Below are 14475 nucleotides of genomic sequence, written 5' to 3'. Positions count from 1 at the left end.
CCAGAATGATGGGAAGAAAAAAGTTTGGAGAAGAAAGGGAAAGGCACATGATCCAAGGCACACCACATCCTCTGTAAAACATGGTGGAGGCAACGTGATGGCATGGGCATGCATGGCTTTCAATGGCACTGGGTCACTTGTGTTTATTGATGACATAACAGCAGACAAGAGTAGCCGGATGAATTCTGAAGTGTACCGGGATATACTTTCAGCCCAGATTCAGCCAAATGCCGCAAAGTTGATCGGACGGCGCTTCATAGTACAGATGGACAATGACCCCAAGCATACAGCCAAAGCTACCCAGGAGTTCATGAGTGCAAAAAAAGTGGAACATTCTGCAATGGCCAAGTCAATCACCAGATCTTAACCCAATTGAGCATGCATTTCACTTGCTCAAATCCAGACTTAAGACGGAAAGACCCACAAACAAGCAAGACCTGAAGGCTGTGGCTGTAAAGGCCTGGCAAAGCATTAAGAAGGAGGAAACCCAGCGTTTGGTGATGTCCATGGGTTCCAGACTTAAGGCAGTGATTGCCTCCAAAGGATTCGCAACAAAATATTGAAAATAAAAATATTTTGTTTGGGTTTGGTTTATTTGTCCAATTACTTTTGACCTCCTAAAATGTGGAGTGTTTGTAAAAAAATGTGTACAATTCCTACAATTTCTATCAGATATTTTTGTTCAAACCTTCAAATTAAACGTTACAATCTGCACTTGAATTCTGTTGTAGAGGTTTCATTTCAAATCCAATGTGGTGGCATGCAGAGCCCAACTCGCCAAAATTGTGTCACTGTCCAAATATTTCTGGACCTAACTGTAAAAGGCTACCCTTTCCCTCTCCAAACAAGCTTAGTTCAACACCCTCATCACCTCTCTAGCCAACAATCCTAAACGACTCCTTGATACTTTACATTTCCTCCTCAGACCAAGAGTTCTGGCCCCAACTAGCAACCTCAGCACTGACGACCTGGCCAATTATTTAAAAAAAAAAATTACCATATACGCCAGGAAATTTCCTCACAGCCCCATAACACCACACATTGTCTGCCCTCCTACACTTCATCTAGCTTACTTTCATTCTTTCAACTGGTCACAGAAGAAGTCACCAGGCTTCTTTCATCTTCTCACCTTACTACCTGCACTAGTGACCCTATTCCCTCATATCTCCTTAAATCTGTCACCCCAGCTGTCACCATTCACCTAACTAAAATACAGTGGTATCTCGATTTTCGGTGATCTCGGTTATCATTGGTTTTGGTTTTCGTTGACTTTTTCCACTAAAAATTTGCCTCGGTTTTCGTTGATTGCTTCGGTTTTCATTTGTTTTTGTCTGCTTGCCCACGTGACTATTCTGCTATTTTTGCAAAAATAAAGGGTGATCCATGCATTCTCCGGCTCTGTGTGGCATTATGTGAGGGTCACCCCGCTCGTCAATTTCAAAATGTATGTAAGAAATGTAAGAGAAAATGTATTTATTCTTTATATTAGTGTTTTATATTCATTTAATATTTCTTTTATATTCATTTCTTATTGATTCAATATTAAACACTATCTTTATTCCCTATAAAATGTCTTTTTTGTATGTATTTTAAAGTGTCTAATACAAATTAATTGGATTTATATTGATTCCTATGGAAATAATTGCTTCGGTTTTAGTCAGTTTCGGTTTTCATTGATTGTATTCAGACGGATTAACAACGAAAACCAAGGCATTACTGTATTCAATCTCTCTCTCCTGTGGTGTCTTTCCTTCTTCCTTCAAATATGCCAGCATACACCCATTACTTAAAAAAACATCCCTGGACCAAAACTGTGCCGCTAAGGCTCCTTTCACATTGCGTTTTTTCCTACGTCCACAGGTCTCGTCGGAGGATCCGTCCGAACCGCCCCTCCCCCACTCTGCAAAGCGTGTTCCGGACGCATGCGCCCGGCAGGGCCATTCACTGTAATGGAGCACACTGCGTTAGCGTGTGCTCTGTTTTGTGCCATTTTTGCACATATACGTTTTTTTGCAGACAGACACCCGAACGTAGTGCCAATCATTGCACTGGTTGCCTATCCGCTACAGAGTCCAATATAAACCTATCACTCTGACCCACAAAGTGCTCCACAGTTCTGCACCGCCCTACATCACCTCCCTCATCTCTGTCTATCACTCTGACCCACAAAGCGCTCCACAGTTCTGCACCGCCCTACATCACCTCCCTCATCTCTGTCTATCACTCAGACCCACAAAGCGCTCCTAAGTTCTGCACCGCTCTACATCCCCTCCCTCATCTCTGTCTATCACTCTGACCCACAAAGCGCTCCACAGTTCTGCACCGCCCTACATCACCTCCCTCATCTCTGTCTATCACTCTGACCCACAAAGCGCTCCACAGTTCTGCACCGCCCTACATCACCTCCCTCATCTCTGTCTATCACTCTGACCCACAAAGCGCTCCACAGTTCTGCACCCCCCTACATCACCTCCCTCATCTCTGTCTATCACTCTGACCCACAAAGCGCTCCACAGTTCTGCACCGCCCTACATCACCTCCCTCATCTCTGTCTATCACCCCACCCGTGCCCTATGTTCTACTAATGACCTAAGACTGACATCCTCAATAATTCGAACCTCCCACTCCCATCTTTAAGATTTCTTACGAGCTGCACCAATTGTCTGGAACACACTACCAAGAACAATTTGATTAATTCCCAACATACACAACTTTAAGCGGGCCCTAAAAATGCCTTTCTTTAGACTAGCCTATTACCTCATCTCCCTCATCTAATCTAGTCTGCCCTTCATAAAATTGACTTCCATTTCTTGTCCCCTTACCCTTCTGGTTACTTCCTCTTCATGTACTCTTTTACACTTTGTATGTATAAATTCTGGCTGGCGAACGGTTCACACAGCTGGTTTTCAATCCCCTATTAAATTGATGGATGACCATATATGACAAGCTTCCCCCCCCACCCCAATACTCCTTTTGTGCCTCCCCTATTTCCTCATAGACTGTAAGCTTACGAGCGCGGCCCTCGCTCCTCCTGGTATCTGAATTTTGTTATTTTGTATTGTCTCATGTTGTCTGTACATGTCCCCTCTGACCTGTAAGCGCTGCAGAATATGTTGGCACTATAAATAAATAATTCATTATTATTATTATTATTATTATTATTATTATTATTATTATTATTATTATTATATGGAGGACTATGGGGTGCATTATAATATATGGAGTACTATGGGGTGCATTATAATATATGGAGTACTATGGGGTGCATTATAATATATGGAAAACTATGGGGTGGATTATAATACATGGACGACTATGGGAAATGCATTATAATAATTGGAGGGTTATGAGGGCTACTTATACATGGAGGATTATGGGAAATGCATTATAATATATGGAGAACTATGTGGTGCAGTATAATATATGGAGTACAATGGGGTGGATTATAATATATGGAGAATTATACGGTAAATTATAATACATAGAGAACTATGGGAAATGCATTATAATACATGAAGCACTATGGGGGTGCATTCTAATATATGAAGGCTTATATGGTACCCGTTATACTATATGGAAGGCTATGTGGGGGCCATCATTGTATTTGGAGAACTATATACGAGGGGGGACAAAGATACAAGCATGGGATGGGAACGTTTTGTGCGGCGAGAAAAAAGGCTCTTTCCCTCAGCACCCAGCTTTCCCATACTCTGATATGGGAAAGCTGGGTGCTGAGGAAAAGATGTATAGCAGAGCATGGGGAACCTGGGTGCCGAGGACAACATGGATATCACAACATAGGAAAGTTGGGTGCTGATAGAGGGATTTCATGGGAATTCTGGGTGCTGAGGGAAAGAGCCAAGTGTCAGCGACACTATCCCATACTTCAAGTGTCAGCGTAATGCTCCCGCACCTCAAATGTTGGCGTCATTATCCAGTACCCCGAGTGCCGGTGTACAGTTTGGGGAGGGGGGGGGCCAGGTCCAAATTTTGCACCGGGGCCCATCAAATTCTAGTTACGTCACCGGTAACGAGTACTGACCATTTTAGTGCTCGCTCATCACTAGTAACAAGTACTGAGCACCTGAGCATGGTAGTGCTCGCTCATCACTAGTTACGAGTACCGAGCACCCGAGCATGGTAGTGCTTGCTCATCACTAGTAACAAGTACTGAGCACCTGAGCATGGTAGTGCTCGCTCATCACTAGTTACGAGTGCCGAGCACCCGAGCATGGTAGTGCTCACTCATCACTAGTTACCAGTACTGAGCACCCGAGCATGTTAGTGCCCGCTCATCACTAGTTACGAGTACCGAGCATGGTAATGCTCGCTCATCACTAGTTACCAGTACTGAGCACCCGAGCATGGTAGTGCCCGCTCATCACTAGTTACCAGTACTGAGCACCCGAGCATGGTAGTGCCCGCTCATCACTAGTTACCAGTACTGAGCACCCGAGCATGGTAGTGCCCGCTCATCACTAGTTACCAGTACTGAGCACCCGAGCATGGTAGTGCTCGCTCATCACTAGTTACCAGTACTGAGCACCCGAGCATGGTAGTGCCCGCTCATCACTAGTTACCAGTACTGAGCACCCGAGCATGGTAGTGCCTGCTCATCACTAGTTACCAGTACTGAGCACCCGAGCATGGTAGTGCCCGCTCATCACTAGTTACCAGTACTGAGCACCCGAGCATGGCAGTGCCTGCTCATCACTAGTTACCAGTACTGAGCACCCGAGCATGGTAGTGCCCGCTCATCACTAGTTACCAGTACTGAGCACCCGAGCATGGTAGTGCCCGCTCATCACTAGTTACCAGTACTGAGCACCTGAGCATGGTAGTGCCCGCTCATCACTAGTTACCAGTACTGAGCACCTGAGCATGTTAGTGCCCGCTTATCACTAGTTACGAGTACCGAGCACCCGAGCATGGTAGTGCCCGCTCATCACTAGTTACCAGTACTGAGCACCCGAGCATGGTAGTGCACCCGCATTAATAGTAAGCATTTAACACAGACTCGACAGCTAATAGGGATTCTCCACCTACCTCCTCCTGCAGAGCCGCACACTAGATATATAATACCCTGCACCTACCTCCACCTGCAGAGCCGCACACAGATATATAATACCCTGCACCTACCTCCACCTGCAGAGCCGCACACAGATATATAATACCCTGCACCTACCTCCACCTGCAGAGCCGCACACTGGATATATAATAACCTGCACCTACCTCCACCTGCAGAGCCGCACACAGATATATAATACCCTGCACCTACCTCCACCTGCAGAGCCGCACACAGATATATAATAACCTGCACCTACCTCCACCTGCAGAGCCGCACACTAGATATATAATAACCTGCACCTACCTCCTCCTGCAGAGCCGCACACTAGATATATAATACCCTGCACCTACCTCCTCCTGCAGAGCCGCACACAGATATATAATAACCTGCACCTACCTCCACCTGCAGAGCCGCACACTAGATATATAATACCCTGCACCTATCTCCACCTGCAGAGCCGCACACAGATATATAATACCCTGCACCTACCTCCACCTGCAGAGCCGCACACTAGATATATAATAACCTGCACCTACCTCCACCTGCAGAGCCGCACACTGGATATATAATACCCTGCACCTACCTCCACCTGCAGAGCCGCACACTAGATATATAATACCCTGCACCTACCTCCACCTGCAGAGCCGCACACTGGATATATAATACCCTGCACCTACCTGCACCTGCAGAGCCGCACACTAGATATATAATACCCTGCACCTACCTCCACCTGCAGAGCCGCACACTAGATATATAATACCCTGCACCTACCTCCACCTGCAGAGCCGCACACAGATATATAATACCCTGCACCTACCTCCACCTGCAGAGCCGCACACTAGATATATAATACCCTGCACCTACCTCCACCTGCAGAGCCGCACACTAGATATATAATACCCTGCACCTACCTCCACCTGCAGAGCCGCACACTAGATATATAATACCCTGCACCTACCTCCACCTGCAGAGCCGCACACTAGATATATAATACCCTGCACCTACCTCCACCTGCAGAGCCGCACACTAGATATATAATACCCTGCACCTACCTCCACCTGCAGAGCCGCACACTAGATATATAATACCCTGCACCTACCTCCACCTGCAGAGCCGCACACTAGATATATAATACCCTGCACCTACCTCCACCTGCAGAGCCGCACACTAGATATATAATACCCTGCACCTACCTCCACCTGCAGAGCCGCACACTAGATATATAATACCCTGCACCTACCTCCACCTGCAGAGCCGCACACTAGATATATAATACCCTGCACCTACCTCCACCTGCAGAGCCGCACACTAGATATATAATACCCTGCACCTACCTCCACCTGCAGAGCCGCACACTAGATATATAATACCCTGCACCTACCTCCACCTGCAGAGCCGCACACTAGATATATAATACCCTGCACCTACCTCCACCTGCAGAGCCGCACACTAGATATATAATACCCTGCACCTACCTCCACCTGCAGAGCCGCACACTAGATATATAATACCCTGCACCTACCTCCACCTGCAGAGCCGCACACTAGATATATAATACCCTGCACCTACCTCCACCTGCAGAGCCGCACACTAGATATATAATACCCTGCACCTACCTCCACCTGCAGAGCCGCACACAGATATATAATACCCTGCACCTACCTCCACCTGCAGAGCCGCACACTAGATATATAATACCCTGCACCTACCTCCACCTGCAGAGCCGCACACTAGATATATAATACCCTGCACCTACCTCCACCTGCAGAGCCGCACACTAGATATATAATACCCTGCACCTACCTCCACCTGCAGAGCCGCACACTAGATATATGGCTGCTCTGTGCTTACAGGACCTGTGATGATGTCACAGTCATGTGATCAGGGGAGGAGTATATATAACAGTACAGAGCCTGTTATATCAGCAGATCTGATGTGACTGGAGTCCTGTCAGAAACATTCATTGGAGGGAAAGGGCTCTACTTGTGACTTCTCTATTATACATAAAGCTGCAGGAGACAGAACTACATCTCCCAGCACTCCCGGGAGTGAGACAGGAATTGGGAAGGGAAAAAGGAAGGAGAACAGTCGTCATTTCTGTCAGGAAGATTATATGGGTTAATGATCCACTGTAGTCGTCTGACTGAGAGTCCACCATTTTAGCTGAGGTAGACTGAGAGAGAGCGTCGTTAATATTTTTAGATGCCGACTGAGGTAGAAAGAATCCTTCATCGTATCTGAGGTAGAAAGAGGGCGCTCTCCATTATATCTGATTTAACCTGAGAGAGGGAGACAGAGAGCGTTCTCCATTATATCTGAGGTAAACAGAGAGGGAGAAAGAGAGCGTTCTCCATTATATCTGAGGTAAACAGAGAGGGAGAAAGAGAGCGTTCTCCATTATATCTGAGGTAAACAGAGAGGAGAAAGAGAGCGTTCTCCATTATATCTGAGGTAACTTGAGAGAGGGAGACAGAGAGCGTTCTCCATTATATCTGAGGTAAACAGAGAGGAGAAAGAGAGTGTTCTCCATTATATCTGAGGTAACCTGAGAGAGGGAGAAAGAGAGCGTTCTCCATTATATGTGCGGTAACCTGAGGGAGAAAGAGAGCGTTCTCCATTATATCTGAGGTAAACAGAGAGAGGGATAAAGAGAGCGTTCTCCATTATATCTGAGGTAAACAGAGAGAGGGATAAAGAAAGCGTTCTCCATTATATCTGAGGTAAACAGAGAGGAGAAAGAGAGTGTTCTCCATTATATCTGAGGTAAACAGAGAGGGGCAAAGAGAGCGTTCTCCATTATATGTGCGGTAAACAGAGAGGGAGAAAGAGAGCGTTCTCCATTATATCTGAGGTAAACAGAGAGGGAGAAAGAGCGTTCTCCATTATATCTGAGGTATACAGGGAGAAAGAGAGCGTTCTCCATTATATCTGAGGAAAAAAGAGAGGAGAAAGAGACCGTTCTCCATTATATCTGAGGTATACAGGGAGAAAGAGAGTGTTCTCCATTATATCTGAGGTAACCTGAGAGAGAGAGAAAGAGAGCGTTCTCCATTATATCTGAGGTAACCTGAGAGAGAGAGAGCGTTCTCCATTATATCTGAGGTAACCTGAGAAAGAGAGAGCGTTCTCCATTATATCTGAGGTAAACAGGGAGAAAGAGAGCGTTCTCCATTATATCTGAGGTAACCTGAGAGAGAGAGAAAGAGAGCGTTCTCCATTATATCTGAGGTAACCTGAGAGAGAGAGAGCGTTCTCCATTATATCTGAGGTAACCTGAGAGAGAGAGCGTTCTCCATTATATGTGCGGTAAACAGAGGGAGAAAGAGAGCGTTCTCCATTATATCTGAGGTAACCTGAGAGAGAGAGAAAGAGCGGTCTCCATTATATCTGAGGTAAACAGGGAGAAAGAGAGCGTTCTCCATTATATCTGAGGTAAACGGAGAAAGAGAGCGTTCTCCATTATATCTGAGGTAAACGGAGAAAGAGAGCGTTCTCCATTATATCTGAGGTAACCTGAGAGAGAGAGAAAGAGCGTTCTCCATTATATCTGAGGTAAACAGGGAGAAAGAGAGCGTTCTCCATTATATCTGAGGTAAACAGAGAGGGAGAAAGAGAGTGTTCTCCATTATATCTGAGGTAAACAGGGAGAAAGAGAGCGTTCTCCATTATATCTGAGGTAAACTGAGGGAGAAAGAGAGCGTTCTCCATTATAATTGAGAGAGGGAGAAAGAGAGCGTTCTCCAGTATCTCCAATTATAACTGTAGACTAGTTTTCCTGCTGTGTCACTTACCTCATGTGCAAGGCATGGCAGTAGCTTAGCTATCCATGGTTATGACCATGACCATCTAACTAACTGACCCTATATGCGTGGCCATAATCAGGGATACTGCAATGCCCTGCACATTAGGTAAGTGACATAGCTAATCAGGAAAACTATACTACATTTCTAATTGGAGGTTGTCACAAACCACCGGGGGGGTCACTCAGAAATCCCCCGCGCTGGCTACCAGTACGTCACAATCGGGGGGTAACAAGTGGGGGTCACCCCTCCTTTATACCTCCCGACCGACAGACAGAGCACGTGACGCGCTCTCTAGCGCCCCTCTTATAGTCAGGCCAATTATGGAATTGCCCGACAATAAGCAAGGAGGCCGCTATACTACTTATGCCGATTATTGAAGGGTCCCCGGTGAGAGTAAGGTATATATTCCCCCGACCTCCGCGGGCGGAATATATAAAATCTCCCCGAATCTCACTGGCCTCCCCACAATAATCCTTGGCACAAACTCGCTGCCACCAACCGCTTCACGGTAACTATTAGCCGAACACACAGACGTGGGATTCAAGATCGAGATAACAGAACAGCCCAAGATTAATTATATAATTTAATCAGCCTAAAGCACACTAGAAACTACAATATATACAATAGGGAATCTACAGAATATACATATGTCAGAGTACAGTTACAATCAAAGCATGGGTTACAAACAGGCATACACAGTTCCAGCAGTTACCTTGTTGCGTCTGGCCACAGGGGGGCGCTGTAGACCAGGTTTCCAGGAACTCCCACAGATGTTTCCTACACGTGCCCCCAGCGAAAGAACACTGGAAAATGGCCGAAGTAGGGTTATCAACCTGGGCAGATCCAGGTCCCCTCCTACCTTCGTGACCTCACAGGGAGCACTGCTCCACCCCTGGCTTGAGTTATGGACAATATCCCAACATGGAATATGGGCCATAACTTTGCCTGGGAGCGTCGTAGGCGGACGCCAATGCTCTCATTGTGACAGTTATGAATTTAGCTACAGAACGAGGGGACTCATGACCTGTCTGCCAGTTCCCCATTGGCTGATATCACGCCTGGGGCATTTCCCAATGTCCTGCTCCCATAAAAAGGGGGTGCCGGCATCGTCCACATGCGGAGACACCATTTTTATGGTTGCCATATTTATCGGAAATATGGCTTGCGAGATATGAACCATTTTTTACTGGAGTCGTTCTGTCTGGCTATTTCCATAGCCTTGCTAACTAGCTAGCAGCTCCTACTACAGGGTGACGGCAGGGAGTCATCCTGTGTCCATTGTTCCCACACCACCTCATCTCCATATCACAGGACATGGCCATGGAGGTGTAAGTGGAACACTGAGAACAAGAAGGGAGGGGGCACTGCCAGGGAGTGATGAGGGATTATGACTGGAGTCATAATTCATCTTCATATCCCGGGATTTGCCTCACAGAGGTATTTGCTAATATTCTTATTATTCCACCCACTATATATTGGGAAGGAGAAGCGCAAGAGTTGATACTATAAATGTAATAACTTTTATTAAATCACGGTAATCAAAGTGCAAAATACATATATGAAAACTGGCAAATACTAGACAAACAGAACATAGGCTGAACAAAAATGCCACATCCATCTTATATCAAATATTACAGAGACACATGCCATGTAATGAACAGTGTATCACATAGAGAAAATGGTACAATCTCGTGGTTGTCATATAATCAATATTGTTCTGGTAATCTATATGATCAGCAAGATTTCTATGAGTATACAGTGGTACCTCGCTTAACGAGTAACCCACTTAACGAGAATTTCGCTTAACAAGTAAAGCTTTCTGTAAATTTGTAACCCGCTTTACGAGAAAGCTTTGCTGTACGAGCGAAATCCTCACTGCACACACTTCCGGTTTCGTCCATCCACCGCACTCTGACCCGCACTTGCAGTCCACATAAACACACACATGTACGCACAAACACACACGCACGCACACACATACAGTATTATGCTCACCTTACCTTCCGTTCCACCGCCGGCCTCATGGTTCTTGTAGTTCACGGGTACATCGCGACGTCCTCGCGGCGAACTACAAGACCCAGGAGGCCTGCGATGGAACGGAAGGTAAGGTGAGCATATAATATAACATAATATGTGTACCTTTCGTTTCATCGCCGGCCTCCTGGGTCCTGTAGTTCGCCGCTGCGCTCCAGTCCACGCTGTGTATCGGCATCCATAGCAACGAGGGAGGAACTTCCTGTCGCCGCTACTGAAAGGCAGCGCGCTGGCCAATCAGAGGCAAGCGGCTCTGCCTTTGACGTCAGCGCTCTGGCCGGGAAGATCCTCCCTCATCGTTATGGTAACGCGATACACAGCCCGGGCCCGTACCAGAGAACAGCAAGTCCCAGGAGACCGACAATGGAACGGAAGGTATGGTGAGCATATAATATGTGTGTGTGCGTGCGTGCTTGTGTGTTTGTGTGTGTTTGCACGTGTGTGGAATGACAGAATAGGGGACCAGGACGGGAAATTTAACACGTTGTGGAACGAATGATTTGCATTGCAATGATTTCCTATGGGAAATCTTGCTTTCCTAACGAGTAACTTGGTTAACAAGCACAGTCCCAGAATAGATTGTTCTCGTTAAGCAAGGTTCCACTGTATAAGAAGATGCTGCCATCTGGTGGTTGTATCATGCAAATTCCTACTACAGTATATCTATATTACTGTAAAAATATATCAAGCTCTCATATGAAAACATCATTTTTGTCTAGATTATGGCGTCATGCCCTCTGACTGTGCACCCCTCCTCCAGGTGATTTCTTTTTCTCGATTTCTTCAGGTTTTTTGACCATGAACATGGAGGTTTCTAAGCCAGAGAGAGAATTCAGTATAGTGTAGGTTTCCAGTATACAAATATGCCTTGACGTGGCTACTGGGCAGGTATGGAAATGGCCATTTTTGTATGCTAAATATCTAAATTGTTCCTAGATTTCCTTAAGCAGTAATGCATATCCATTCTTTCATTCATTGTTTGCATGCTTTAGCATTTCAGAGTGCTACATCTTTTATTGTTATTATGTCATGTTCATTCTTGCACCTGTTCAAACTGCATTTTGGGGTGCTGTCAGTATTTTTGTCTGACATGACTAACGGACATGGGTTAATGAGTAATATCAGGCATTTAACTAACATTTACTGTATATATTGCAGAACAGCTCTGAAATATTGCCATCCGTGCCCTTAGGAATCCATGGGGTGGTTGAGGATACATTGAGCCAGTTCACACAATATAAGTATATCATTGGCGGCAGTGTGCGCTTCTCCGTTGGTCTGAAAATCTTCGCGCAATCTCCCTACTGTCAAATAACGGTGCATGCATGGTGACACCATTCACTGGTGCATGACACGAAGGCGGGGCTCTGACGGGCAGGTGGCTTGCGCGGAAAGAGGACGCCAGCGGACATGCGCCGAGATACTGCCGCGATTGGCCACATAATGACATGTGACTAATCAGGTCCTACAGGTTAAAAGGGACATCCTGCCGGGACATGGCAACGCTCCATGACGAAACAACCAATGCGAAACGCGTGTTAGGGCAGCAGCACAGACCACTGGCACACCCACTGTGGGTAAATTTATTTATAGCCTGTCCAATTTATTGCACCTCCTTCGAATCTGATGGAATACATCTGCTAATATTGTATGCGGAGCATATGACAAATTGTACATATGTCGTGCCTGTAATGGATCTTAACCTATATATGAGGGCGATTGGTGGACACCCATTCAGACTTCTCTTTTAGACCTGGATATTTTGAAATTAGGGCTTTTAGATGGGAATACCCCTTTAACTCTTTTTGGATATACTTGAGAATGTCACAATTTTAATACATTGGAATAAATGTCGCGGGCGGAGGAGGGGACGCTGCGCTCTCCCACTGCTCGGGTCCGGCTTCTGCTGCTCGGTGGTGGCTCGAGCGGTGGGCTGGATCCCGGGGACTCGAGCAGCACTCCTCGCCCGTGAGTGAAAAGGGGGTTTTGATTGTGGGGATTTGGTTATTGTCCGTGACTCCACCCACGGTTGTGGTGATATTGGTGACACCACCGCTGCTCTGGACGGGGATCCCGGGAGCGGTGACAGGGAGCAGCTTTGATGTTAGTTCTCCCCTCCGTGGGTAGGGGGTTGGTTGTCCCGGGGCCCGGTGATTGGGTAGGGATGGATGGCAAGCGGGTTACAGGGCCTGGTGAGGTGCAGGGTCGCGGGGGCAGCGCTGTGCCGTACGGCACGGTGATACTCACTCAGCCAATGATGAGGACACAGTTCTCGGTAAAACACACGGCTGGATGGATGGGTCCCACAGACGGCTGCGGTGTTGTTTCTCCCGGCAGGTTGATGGTGACTGCCTTTCCCTGCACCTAAGTACTGTAAACGGTTCCAATGGGTTCCCACCGGTAACCCGCTCCTCAGCTTGGATATGGGCTGGAGGAGCCCCTTTTGCCCGCAGGCTCTGGCCCTGGGAACTTTAGCCTTGGCGGTGACTGTGTTTCCCGCTCTCGGTTGGACGGTTGCCTTCTGTCGGGACTTGGCTGCTGGGAAACCCAGGAGGTTCCCTTCGCTGACGGATTTGGCAAATTCACGGCGACTCCTAGCCTTGCCGGGGTCCGTAAGCCCCTGCCAGATGGTGCTGGCTTCTCTTTGCGTACCGGTCCGGTACCGCCGGGCCACCACCCGTCCACGGTCCTTACGGCAAACTCCGATAGGCCACTCCTGCAAACGGTCACCACCGTCTGCCAACCTTGCTGATCCGTCCGAGCCACACACCCGGAGCAACTTCAGTCTGCTCAACTGCTACTTTTCTCCTTCCACTTTCACTTCCCTAACTGATCTGCACTCTTTTCCCGCCTCGAGGACTGTGTACTTCTCGGTGGGCGGGACCAACCGCCTGGCCCACCCCCTGGTGTGATCATCAGCCCCTGGAGGAAGGCAACAAGGGTTTTGTGTCTGACTTCGGTGTGCCTGACCGGGAGTGTGGGGTGTGTTGGTGTTGTTCTCTGTGGCCCCTGGCTTGTCCAGGGCGCCACACAAAGTTCACTATGTGTTTTTTAGCGCTTAGTAGGGTTGACTAAGCGCTCATCCCATCCACTCCCTACCTAGGGCTCAGTGAAAGGGCCAGGTATACTGCTCGGTGCATATGTGCAGAACCTATCTAGTGTGATCAGGGGAGCCAGGGGCCAGTGGAAGATTTGGTCAGGAGTCACCATCTCCCCCTTCCCTAGACACAGGGTTTCCCTTTCCTGTTGCTATATGCATGGTACTTCCCCATAACTAGCATGACACAAGATAGCTCTCGGGCTAAATTCAGGTGAAGTTAGGAAAGTAAAGTGAGGACATTGCTTCTTGTAAGATTGCCCCTGAATCAACCATTTATCAGCAAATCATGAACTTCAAAGGGAAAGGTTTAATTGCTGTGAAAAAGGCTTCAGACAATCTAAGTGGGTCCAGCAAGTAACAGGACCCATTTTCTAAAGAGTATAAAGTTACGGGATCAATTTGACACCAGTGCTGAGCTTGCTTAGGAATAGCAGCAGGCAGGTGTCAGTGCATCAGTGCATGCAGTGCAA

The sequence above is a fragment of the Anomaloglossus baeobatrachus genome, chromosome 5 (genome assembly GCF_048569485.1).
Source record: "Anomaloglossus baeobatrachus isolate aAnoBae1 chromosome 5, aAnoBae1.hap1, whole genome shotgun sequence".
Lineage (NCBI taxonomy): Eukaryota > Metazoa > Chordata > Amphibia > Anura > Aromobatidae > Anomaloglossus > Anomaloglossus baeobatrachus.
Note: the sequence above shows the minus strand (reverse complement) of the source record.